This window comes from Salmo trutta, chromosome 12 (genome assembly GCF_901001165.1).
Source record: "Salmo trutta chromosome 12, fSalTru1.1, whole genome shotgun sequence".
Classification (NCBI taxonomy): Eukaryota; Metazoa; Chordata; class Actinopteri; order Salmoniformes; family Salmonidae; genus Salmo; species Salmo trutta.
Genome location: NC_042968.1, coordinates 36,253,286 through 36,269,263, shown reverse-complemented (window position 1 = coordinate 36,269,263; position 15,978 = coordinate 36,253,286). Strand labels below are relative to the sequence as shown.

The window sequence follows — 15,978 nt, the reverse complement described above, 5'->3', positions numbered from 1 at the left end:
AATAACTACCCTTTACTACACACACCATAATAACTACCCTGTACTACACACACCATAATAACTACCCTTTACTACACACACCATAATAACTACCCTGAACTACACACACACCATAATAACTACCCTGCACTACACACACCATAATAACTACCCTGTACTACACACACACCATAATAACTACCCTGTACTACACACACCATAATAACTACCCTGTACTACACACACCATAATAACTACCCTGTACTACACACACACCATAATAACTACCCTGTACTACACACACACCATAATAACTACCCTGTACTACACACACCATAATAACTACCCTGTACTACACACACCATAATAACTACCCTGTACTACACACACACCATAATAACTACCCTGTACTACACACACCATAATAACTACCCTGTACTAAACACACCATAATAACTACCCTGTACTAAACACACCATAATAAATACCCTGTACTACACACACCATAATAACTACCCTGAACTACACACACACCATAATAACTACCCTGTACTACACACACCATAATAACTACCCTGTACTACACACACCATAATAACTACCCTGAACTACACACACCATAATAACTACCCTGTACTACACACGCCATAATAACTACCCTGTACTACACACACACCATAATAACTACCCTGTACTACACACACCATAATAACTACCCTGTACTACACACACCATAATAACTACCCTGTACTACACACACCATAATAACTACCTTGAGCTAAACACACCATAATAACTACCCTGAACTACACACACCATAATAACTACCCTGAACTACACACACCATAATAACTACCCTATACTACACACACACCATAATAACTACCCTGAACTACACACACCATAATAACTACCCTAAACTACACACACCATAATAACTACCCTGTACTACACACAACATAATAACTACCCTGTCCTACACACACACCATAATAACTACCCTGAACTACACACACCATAATAACTACCCTAAACTACACACACACCATAATAACTACCCTGTACTACACACACCATAATAACTACCCTGTACTACACACACACAGCATAATAACTACCCTGTACTTCACACACCATAATAACTACCCTGTACTACACACACCATAATAACTACCCTGTACTACACACACCATAATAACTACCCTGTACTACACACAGCATAATAACTACCCTGTACTACACACACCATAATAACTACCCTGAACTACACACAGCATAATAACTACCCTGTACTACACACACCATAATAACTACCCTGTACTACACACACCATAATAACTACCCTGTACTACACACACACCATAATAACTACCCTGTACTACACACACCATAATACTACCCTGTACTACACACACACCATAATAACTTCCCTGTACTACACACACAGCATAATAACTACCCTGTACTACACACACCATAATAACTACCCTGTACTACACACACCATAATAACTACCCTGAACTACACACACCATAATAACTACCCTGAACTACACACACCATAATAACTACCCTGTACTACACACACCATAATAACTACCCTGTACTACACACACCATAATAACTACCCTGAACTACACACACCATAATAACTACCCTGTACTACACACACCATAATAACTACCCTGTACTACACACACACCATAATAACTACCCTGTACTACACACACACCATAATAACTACCCTAAACTACACACACCATAATAACTACCCTGTACTACACACACACCATAATAACTACCCTGTACTACACACACACCATAATAACTACCCTAAACTACACACACCATAATAACTACCCTGTACTACACACACCATAATAACTACCCTGTACTACACACACCATAATAACTACCCTGTACTACACACACCATAATAACTACCCTGAACTACACACACCATAATAACTACCCTGAACTACACACACCATAATAACTACCCTGAACTACACACACCCATAATAACTACCCTGTGCTACACACACCATAATAACTACCCTGAACTACACACACCATAATAACTACCCTAAACTACACACACCATAATAACTACCCTGTACTACACACAACATAATAACTACCCTGTCCTACACACACCATAATAACTACCCTGAACTACACACACCATAATAACTACCCTGAACTACAGACACACCATAATAACTACCCTGTACTACACACACCATAATAACTACCCTGTACTACACACACACAGCATAATAACTACCCTGTACTTCACACACCATAATAACTACCCTGTACTACACACACCATAATAACTACCCTGTACTACACACACCATAACAACTACCTTGAACTACACACACACCATAATAACTACCCTGTACTACACACACCATAATAACTACCCTGAACTACACACACCATAATAACTACCCTGTGATACACACACCATAATAACTACCCTGTACTACACACACCATAATAACTACCCTGTACTACACACACCATAATAACTACCCTGTACTACACACACCATAATAACTACCCTGAACTACACACACACCATAATAACTACCCTGTACTACACACACCATAATAACTACCCTGTACTACACACACCATAATAACTACCTTGAGCTAAACACACCATAATAACTACCCTGAACTACACACACCATAATAACTACCCTGAACTACACACACCATAATAACTACCCTATACTACACACACACCATAATAACTACCCTGAACTACACACACCATAATAACTACCCTAACTACACACACACCATAATAACTACCCTGAACTACCCTGTACTACACACAACATAATAACTACCCTGTCCTACACACACCATAATAACTACCCTGAACTACACACACCATAATAACTACCCTAAACTACACACACACCATAATAACTACCCTGTACTACACACACCATATAACTACCCTGTACTACACACACACAGCATAATAACTACCCTGTACTTCACACACCATAATAACTACCCTGTACTACACACACCATAATAACTACCCTGTACTACACACACCATAATAACTACACTGTACTACACACAGCATAATAACTACCCTGTACTACACACACCATAATAACTACCCTGAACTACACACAGCATAATAACTACCTCTGTACTACACACACCATAATAACTACCCTGTACTACACAACACCATAATAACTACCCTGTACTACACACACACCATAATAACTACCCTGGTACTACACACACCATAATAACTACCCTGTACTACACACACACCATAATAACTTCCCTGTACTACACACACAGCATAATAACTACCCTGTACTACACACACCATAATAAGTACCCTGTACTACACACACCATAATAACTACCCTGAACTACACACACCATAATAACTACCCTGAACTACACACACCCATAATAACTACCCTGTACTACACACACCATAATAACTACCCTGTACTACACACACCATAATAACTACCCTGAACTACACACACCATAATAACTACCCTGTACTACACACACCATAATAACTACCCTGTACTACACACACACTATAATACTACCCTGTACTACACACACACCATAACTACCCCTACTACACCACACCATAATAACTACCCTAAACTACACACACCATAATAACTACCCTGTACTACACACACACCATAATAACTACCCTGTACTACACACACACCATAATAACTACCCTAAACTACACACATCATAATAACTACCCTGTACTACACACACCATAATAACTACCCTGTACTACACACATCATAATAACTACCCTGTACTACACACACCATAATAACTACCCTGTACTACACACACCATAATAACTACCCTGAACTACACACACCATAATAACTACCCTGTACTACACACACACACCATAATAACTACCCTGTACTACACACACCATAATAACTACCCTGAACTACACACACCATAATAACTACCCTGAACTAAACACACCATAATAACTACCCTGAACTACACACACCATAATAACTACCCTGTGCTACACACACCATAATAACTACCCTGAACTACACACACCATAATAACTACCCTAAACTACACACACCATAATAACTACCCTGTACTACACACAACATAATAACTACCCTGTCCTACACACACCATAATAACTACCCTGTACTTCACACACCATAATAACTACCCTGTACTACACACACACACCATAATAACTACCCTGTACTACACACACCATAACAACTACCTTGAACTACACACACACCATAATAACTACCCTGTACTACACACACACCATAATAACTACCCTGAACTACACACACCATAATAACTACCCTGTGATACACACACCATAATAACTACCCTGTACTACACACACCATAATAACTACCCTGTACTACCACACCATAATAACTACCCTGTACTACACACACCATAATAACTACCCTGAACTACACACACACCATAATAACTACCCTGTACTACACACACCATAATAACTACCCTGAACTACACACACCATAATAACTACCCTGTGATACACACACCATAATAACTACCCTGTACTACACACACCATAATAACTACCCTGTACTACACACAACATAATAACTACCCTGTCCTACACACACCATAATAACTTCCCTGAACTACACACACCATAAAAACTACCCTGTACTACACACACACAGCATAATAACTACCCTGTACTTCACACACCATAATAACTACCCTGTACTACACACACCATAATAACTACCCTGTACTACACACACCATAAAAACTACCCTGTACTACACACACCATAATAACTACCCTGTACTACACACACCCATATAACTACCCTGTACTACACACACCATAATAACTACCCTGAACTACACACACACCATAATAACTACCCTGTACTACACACACCATAATAACTACCCTGAACTACACACACCATAATAACTACCCTGTGATACACACACCATAATAACTACCCTGTACTACACACACCATAATAACTACCCTGTACTACACCACACACCATAATAACTACCCTAAACTACACACACCATAATAACTACCCTGTACTACACACACCATAATAACTACCTGTACTACCCACACCTGTACTACACACACCATACTAACTACCCTGTACTACACACACCATAATAACTACCCTGTACTACACACACCATAATAACTACCCTGAACTACACACAGCATAATAACTACCCTGTACTACACACACCATAATAACTACCCTGTACTACACACACCATAATAACTACCTGTACTACACACCACACCATAATAACTACCCTGTACTACACACACCATAATAACTACCCTGTACTACACACACACCATAATAACTACCCTGTACTACACACACAGCATAATAACTACCCTGTACTACACACACCATAATAAGTACCCTGTACTACACACACCATACTAACGACCCTGAACTACACACACCATAATAACTACCCTGAACTACACACACCATAATAACTACCCTGTACTACACACACCATAATAACTACCCTGTACTACACACACCATAATAACTACCCTGAACTACACACACCATAATAACTACCCTGTACTACACACACCCCCACCATAATACTACCCTGAACTACACACACCATAATAACTACCCTGAACTACACACAACAACCATAATAACTACCCTGTACTACACACACACATGATAACTACCACTGTACTACACACACCATAATAACTACCCTGTACTACAACCACCATAATAACTACCCTGAACTACACACACCATAATAACTACCCTAAACTACACACACCATAATAACTACCCTGTCACTACACACAACATAATAACTACCCTGTCCTACACACACCATAATAACTTCCTGTACTACACACACAGCATAATAATACCCTGTACTAACACACCATAATAGTACCCCTGTATACACACACCATAATAACTACCCTGAACTACACACCATAATAACTACCCTGAACACACACACCATAATAACTACCCTGTACTACACACCACTAAAAACTACCCTGTACTACACACACCATAATAACTACCCTGAACTACACACACACCATAATAACTACCCTGTACTACACACACCATAATAACTACCCTGTACTACACACACACCATAATAACTACCCTGTACTACACACACCATAATAACTACCCTAAACTACACACACCATAATAACTACCCTGTACTACACACACACCATAATAACTACCCTGTACTACACACACAACCATAATAACTACCCTAAACTACACACACCATAATAACTACCCTGTACTACACACCACCATAATAACTACCCTGTACTACACACACCAATAATAACTAACCCTGTACTACACACACCATAATAACTACCCTGAACTACACACACCATAATAACTACCCTGAACTAAACACACCATAATAACTACCCTGAACTACACACACACCATAATAACTACCCTGTGCTACACACACCATAATAACTACCCTGAACTACACACACCATAATAACTACCCTAAACTACACACACCATAATAACTACCCTGTACTACACACAACATAATAACTACCCTGTCCTACACACACCATAATAACTACCCTGAACTACACACACCATAATAACTACCCTGAACTACAGACACACCATAATAACTACCCTGTACTACACACACCATAATAACTACCCTGTACTACACACACACAGCATAATAACTACCCTGTACTTCACACACCATAATAACTACCCTGTACTACACACACCATAATAACTACCCTGTACTACACACACCATAACAACTACCTTGAACTACACACACACCATAATAACTACCCTGTACTACACACACCATAATAACTACCCTGAACTACACACACCATAATAACTACCCTGTGATACACACACCATAATAACTACCCTGTACTACACACACCATAATAACTACCCTGTACTACACACACCATAATAACTACCCTGTACTACACACACCATAATAACTACCCTGAACTACACACACACCATAATAACTACCCTGTACTACACACACCATAATAACTACCCTGTACTACACACACCATAATAACTACCTTGAGCTAAACACACCATAATAACTACCCTGAACTACACACACCATAATAACTACCCTGAACTACACACACCATAATAACTACCCTATACTACACACACACCATAATAACTACCCTGAACTACACACACCATAATAACTACCCTAAACTACACACACCATAATAACTACCCTGTACTACACACAACATAATAACTACCCTGTCCTACACACACCATAATAACTACCCTGAACTACACACACCATAATAACTACCCTAAACTACACACACACCATAATAACTACCCTGTACTACACACACCATAATAACTACCCTGTACTACACACACACAGCATAATAACTACCCTGTACTTCACACACCATAATAACTACCCTGTACTACACACACCATAATAACTACCCTGAACTACACACACACCATAATAACTACCCTGTACTACACACACCATAATAACTACCCTGTACTACACACACCATAATAACTACCCTGAACTACACACACCATAATAACTACCCTGTACTACACACGCCATAATAACTACCCTGTACTACACACACACCATAATAACTACCCTGTACTACACACACCATAATAACTACCCTGTACTACACACACCATAATAACTACCCTGTACTACACACACCATAATAACTACCTTGAGCTAAACACACCATAATAACTACCCTGAACTACACACACCATAATAACTACCCTGAACTACACACACCATAATAACTACCCCTATACTACACACACACCATAATAACTACCCTGAACTACACACACCATAATAACTACCCTAAACTACACACACCATAATAACTACCCTGTACTACACACAACATAATAACTACCCTGTCCTACACACACACCATAATAACTACCCTGAACTACACACACCATAATAACTACCCTAAACTACACACACACCATAATAACTACCCTGTACTACACACACCATAATAACTACCCTGTACTACACACACACAGCATAATAACTACCCTGTACTTCACACACACCAATAATAACTACCCTGTACTACACACACCATAATAAACTACCCTGTACTACACACACATAATAACTACCCTGTACTACACACAGCATAATAACTACCCTGTACTACACACACCATAATAACTACCCTGAACTACACACAGCATAATAACTACCCTGTACTACACACACCATAATAAATACCCTGTACTACACACACCATAATAACTACCCTGTACTACACACACCATAATAACTACCCTGTACTACACACACCATAATAACTACCCTGTACTACACACACACCATAATAACTTCCCTGTACTACACACACAGCATAATAACTACCCTGTACTACACACACCATAATAAGTACCCTGTACTACACACACCATAATAACTACCCTGAACTACACACACCATAATAACTACCCTGAACTACAACACACCATAATAACATACCCTTGTACTACACACACCATAATAACTACCCTGTACTAACACACACCATAATAACTACCCTGAACTACACACACCATAATAACTACCCTGTACTACCCACACCATAACTAACTACCCTGTACTACACACACACCATAATAACTACCCTGTACTACACACACACCATAATAACTACCCCAAATACACACACCATAATAACTTACCCTGTACTCCACCACCACCACCATAATAACTACCCTGTATACACACACACCATAATAAACTACCCCTAAACTAACACACCATAATAACTACCCTGTACTACACACACCATAATAACTACCCTATACTACACACACCATAATACTACCCTGTACTACACACACCCTACTAAACTACCCTGAACTACACACACCATAATAAACTACTGAACATAAACACACCATAATAACTACCCTGAACTACACACACCCTAATAACTACCCCTGTGCTACACACACCATAATAATACCCTGAACTACACACAACATAATAACTACCCTAAACTACACACACCATAATAACTACCCTGTACTACACACAACATAATAACTACCCTGTCCTACACACACCATCATACATACCTGAACTACACACACCATAATAACTACCCTGAACTACAGACACACCCTTAATAACTACCCTGTACTACAACACACCATAATAACTACCCTGTACTACACACACACAGCATAATAACTACCCTGTACTTCACACACCATAATAACTACCCTGTACTACACACACCATGAATAACTACCCTGTACTACCACACACCATAACAACTACATTGAACTACACAACACACCATAATAACTACCCTGTACTAACACACACCATAATACTACCCTGAACTACACACACCATAATAACTACCCTGTGATACACACACCATAATAACTGACCCTGTACTACACACACCCATAATAACTACCCTGTAACTACCACACCCATAATAACTACCCTGTACTACACACACCATAATAACTACCCTGAATACACACACACCATACTAACTACCCTGTACTACACACCACCATAATAACTACCCTGTACTACACACACCATAATAACTACCTTGAGCTAAAACACACCATAATAACTACCCTGAACTACACACACCATAATAACTACCCTGAACTACACACACACCATAATAACTACCCTATACTACACACACACCATAATAACTACCCTGAACTACACACACCATAATAACTACCCTAAACTACACACACCATAATAACTACCCTGTACTACACACAACCTAATGAACTACCCTGTCCTACACACACCCTCATAACTCCCCTGAACTACACACACCATAATAACTACCCTAAACTACACACACACCATAATAACTACCCTGTACTACACACACCATAATAACTACCCTGTACTACACACACACAGCATAATAACTACCCTGTACTACACACACCATAATAACTACCCTGTACTACACACACACCATAATAACTACCCTGTACTACACACACCATAATAACTACCCTGTACTACACACAGCATAATAACTACCCTGTACTACACACACCATAATAACTACCTGAACTACACACAGCATAATAACTACCCTGTACTACACACACCATAATAACTACCCTGTACTACACACACCATAATAACTACCCTGTACTACACACACACCATAATAACTACCCTGTACTACACACACCATAATAACTACCCTGTACTACACACACCACCATAATAACTACCCTGTACTACACACACAGCATAATAACTACCCTGTACTACACACACCATAATAAGTACCCTGTACTACACACACCATAATAACTACCCTGAACTACACACACCATAATAACTACCCTGAACTACACACACCATAATAACTACCCTGTACTACACACACCATAATAACTACCCTGTACTACACACACCATAATAACTACCCTGAACTACACACACCATAATAACTACCCTGTACTACACACACCATAATAACTACCCTGTACTACACACACACCATAATAACTACCCTGTACTACACACACACCATAATAACTACCCTAAACTACACACACCATAATAACTACCCTGTACTACACACACACCATAATAACTACCCTGTACTACACACACACCATAATAACTACCCTAAACTACACACATCATAATAACTACCCTGTACTACACACACCATAATAACTACCCTGTACTACACACACCATAAAAACTACCCTGTACTACACACACCATAATAACTACCCTGTACTACACACACCATATTAACTACCCTGAACTACACACACCATAATAACTACCCTGTACTACACACACACACCATAATAACTACCCTGTACTACACACACCATAATAACTACCCTGAACTACACACACCATAATAACTACCCTGAACTAAACACACCATAATAACTACCCTGAACTACACACACCATAATAACTACCCTGTGCTACACACACCATAATAACTACCCTGAACTACACACACCATAATAACTACCCTAAACTACACACACCATAATAACTACCCTGTACTACACACAACATAATAACTACCCTGTCCTACACACACCATAATAACTACCCTGTACTTCACACACCATAATAACTACCCTGTACTACACACACACCATAATAACTACCCTGTACTACACACACCATAACAACTACCTTGAACTACACACACACCATAATAACTACCCTGTACTACACACACCATAATAACTACCCTGAACTACACACACCATAATAACTACCCTGTGATACACACACCATAATAACTACCCTGTACTACACACACCATAATAACTACCCTGTACTACACACACCATAATAACTACCCTGTACTACACACACCATAATAACTACCCTGAACTACACACACACCATAATAACTACCCTGTACTACACACACCATAATAACTACCCTGAACTACACACACCATAATAACTACCCTGTGATACACACACCATAATAACTACCCTGTACTACACACACCATAATAACTACCCTGTACTACACACAACATAATAACTACCCTGTCCTACACACACCATAATAACTTCCCTGAACTACACACACCATAAAAACTACCCTGTACTACACACACACAGCATAATAACTACCCTGTACTTCACACACCATAATAACTACCCTGTACTACACACACCATAATAACTACCCTGTACTACACACACCATAATAACTACCCTGTACTACACACACCATAATAACTACCCTGTACTACACACACCATAATAACTACCCTGTACTACACACACCATAATAACTACCCTGAACTACACACACACCATAATAACTACCCCTGTACTACACACACCATAATAACTACCCTGAACTACACACACCATAATAACTACCCTGTGATACACACACCATAATAACTACCCTGTACTACACACACCATAATAACTACCCTGTACTACACACACACCATAATAACTACCCTAAACTACACACACCATAATAACTACCCTGTACTACACACACCATAATAACTACCCTGTACTACACACACCATAATAACTACCCTGTACTACACACACACCATAATAACTACCCTGTACTACACACAGCCATAATAACTACCCTGTAACTACACACAGCCATAATAAACTACCCTGTACTACACACACCATAATAACTACCCTGTACTACACACACCATAATAACTACCCTGTACTACACACACACCATAATAACTACCCTGTACTACACACACCATAATAACTACCCTGTACTACACACACACCATAATAACTACCCTGTACTACACACACAGCATAATAACTACCCTGTACTACACACACCATAATAAGTACCCTGTACTACACACACCATAATAACGACCCTGAACTACACACACCATAATAACTACCCTGAACTACACACACCATAATAACTACCCTGTACTACACACACCATAATAACTACCCTGTACTACACACACCATAATAACTACCCTGAACTACACACACCATAATAACTACCCTGTACTACACACACACACCATAATAACTACCCTGAACTACACACACCATAATAACTACCCTGAACTACACACACACACCATAATAACTACCCTGTACTACACACACACCATGATAACTACCCTGTACTACACACACCATAATAACTACCCTGTACTACACACACCATAATAACTACCCTGAACTACACACACCATAATAACTACCCTAAACTACACACACCATAATAACTACCCTGTACTACACACAACATAATAACTACCCTGTCCTACACACACCATAATAACTTCCCTGTACTACACACACAGCATAATAACTACCCTGTACTACACACACCATAATAAGTACCCTGTACTACACACACCATAATAACTACCCTGAACTACACACACCATAATAACTACCCTGAACTACACACACCATAATAACTACCCTGTACTACACACACCATAATAACTACCCTGTACTACACACACCATAATAACTACCCTGAACTACACACACCATAATAACTACCCTGTACTACACACACCATAATAACTACCCTGTACTACACACACACCATAATAACTACCCTGTACTACACACACACCATAATAACTACCCTAAACTACACACACCATAATAACTACCCTGTACTACACACACACCATAATAACTACCCTGTACTACACACACACCATAATAACTACCCTAAACTACACACACCATAATAACTACCCTGTACTACACACACCATAATAACTACCCTGTACTACACACACCATAATAACTACCCTGTACTACACACACCATAATAACTACCCTGAACTACACACACCATAATAACTACCCTGAACTAAACACACCATAATAACTACCCTGAACTACACACACCATAATAACTACCCTGTGCTACACACACCATAATAACTACCCTGAACTACACACACCATAATAACTACCCTAAACTACACACACCATAATAACTACCCTGTACTACACACAACATAATAACTACCCTGTCCTACACACACCATAATAACTACCCTGAACTACACACACCATAATAACTACCCTGAACTACAGACACACCATAATAACTACCCTGTACTACACACACCATAATAACTACCCTGTACTACACACACACAGCATAATAACTACCCTGTACTTCACACACCATAATAACTACCCTGTACTACACACACCATAATAACTACCCTGTACTACACACACCATAACAACTACCTTGAACTACACACACACCATAATAACTACCCTGTACTACACACACCATAATAACTACCCTGAACTACACACACCATAATAACTACCCTGTGATACACACACCATAATAACTACCCTGTACTACACACACCATAATAACTACCCTGTACTACACACACCATAATAACTACCCTGTACTACACACACCATAATAACTACCCTGAACTACACACACACCATAATAACTACCCTGTACTACACACACCATAATAACTACCCTGTACTACACACACCATAATAACTACCTTGAGCTAAACACACCATAATAACTACCCTGAACTACACACACCATAATAACTACCCTGAACTACACACACCATAATAACTACCCTATACTACACACACACCATAATAACTACCCTGAACTACACACACCATAATAACTACCCTAAACTACACACACCATAATAACTACCCTGTACTACACACAACATAATAACTACCCTGTCCTACACACACCATAATAACTACCCTGAACTACACACACCATAATAACTACCCTAAACTACACACACACCATAATAACTACCCTGTACTACACACACCATAATAACTACCCTGTACTACACACACACAGCATAATAACTACCCTGTACTTCACACACCATAATAACTACCCTGTACTACACACACCATAATAACTACCCTGTACTACACACACCATAATAACTACCCTGTACTACACACAGCATAATAACTACCCTGTACTACACACACCATAATAACTACCCTGAACTACACACAGCATAATAACTACCCTGTACTACACACACCATAATAACTACCCTGTACTACACACACCATAATAACTACCCTGTACTACACACACACCATAATAACTACCCTGTACTACACACACCATAATAACTACCCTGTACTACACACACACCATAATAACTTCCCTGTACTACACACACAGCATAATAACTACCCTGTACTACACACACCATAATAAGTACCCTGTACTACACACACCATAATAACTACCCTGAACTACACACACCATAATAACTACCCTGAACTACACACACCATAATAACTACCCTGTACTACACACACCATAATAACTACCCTGTACTACACACACCATAATAACTACCCTGAACTACACACACCATAATAACTACCCTGTACTACACACACCATAATAACTACCCTGTACTACACACACACCATAATAACTACCCTGTACTACACACACACCATAATAACTACCCTAAACTACACACACCATAATAACTACCCTGTACTACACACACACCATAATAACTACCCTGTACTACACACACACCATAATAACTACCCTAAACTACACACATCATAATAACTACCCTGTACTACACACACCATAATAACTACCCTGTACTACACACACCATAATAACTACCCTGTACTACACACACCATAATAACTACCCTGAACTACACACACCATAATAACTACCCTGAACTAAACACACCATAATAACTACCCTGAACTACACACACCATAATAACTACCCTGTGCTACACACACCATAATAACTACCCTGAACTACACACACCATAATAACTACCCTAAACTACACACACCATAATAACTACCCTGTACTACACACAACATAATAACTACCCTGTCCTACACACACCATAATAACTACCCTGAACTACACACACCATAATAACTACCCTGAACTACAGACACACCATAATAACTACCCTGTACTACACACACCATAATAACTACCCTGTACTACACACACACAGCATAATAACTACCCTGTACTTCACACACCATAATAACTACCCTGTACTACACACACACCATAATAACTACCCTGTACTACACACACCATAACAACTACCTTGAACTACACACACACCATAATAACTACCCTGTACTACACACACCATAATAACTACCCTGAACTACACACACCATAATAACTACCCTGTGATACACACACCATAATAACTACCCTGTACTACACACACCATAATAACTACCCTGAACTACACACACCATAATAACTACCCTGTGATACACACACCATAATAACTACCCTGTACTACACACACCATAATAACTACCCTGTACTA

At 39.3% G+C, this 15,978-nt stretch overlaps 1 protein-coding gene and 1 long non-coding RNA gene across 4 annotated transcripts in view; one reads left to right on the top strand and one right to left on the bottom strand.

The window, feature by feature from the left end:
* LOC115203456 (A disintegrin and metalloproteinase with thrombospondin motifs 17) overlaps positions 1–15,978 on the top strand; it is a 235,254-nt gene that overhangs the window by 1,537 nt on the left and 217,739 nt on the right. The gene's annotated exons all lie outside the window — the stretch shown is intronic.
* LOC115203460 (uncharacterized) overlaps positions 1–15,978 on the bottom strand; it is a 27,856-nt gene that overhangs the window by 8,075 nt on the left and 3,803 nt on the right. The window lies entirely within an intron of this gene.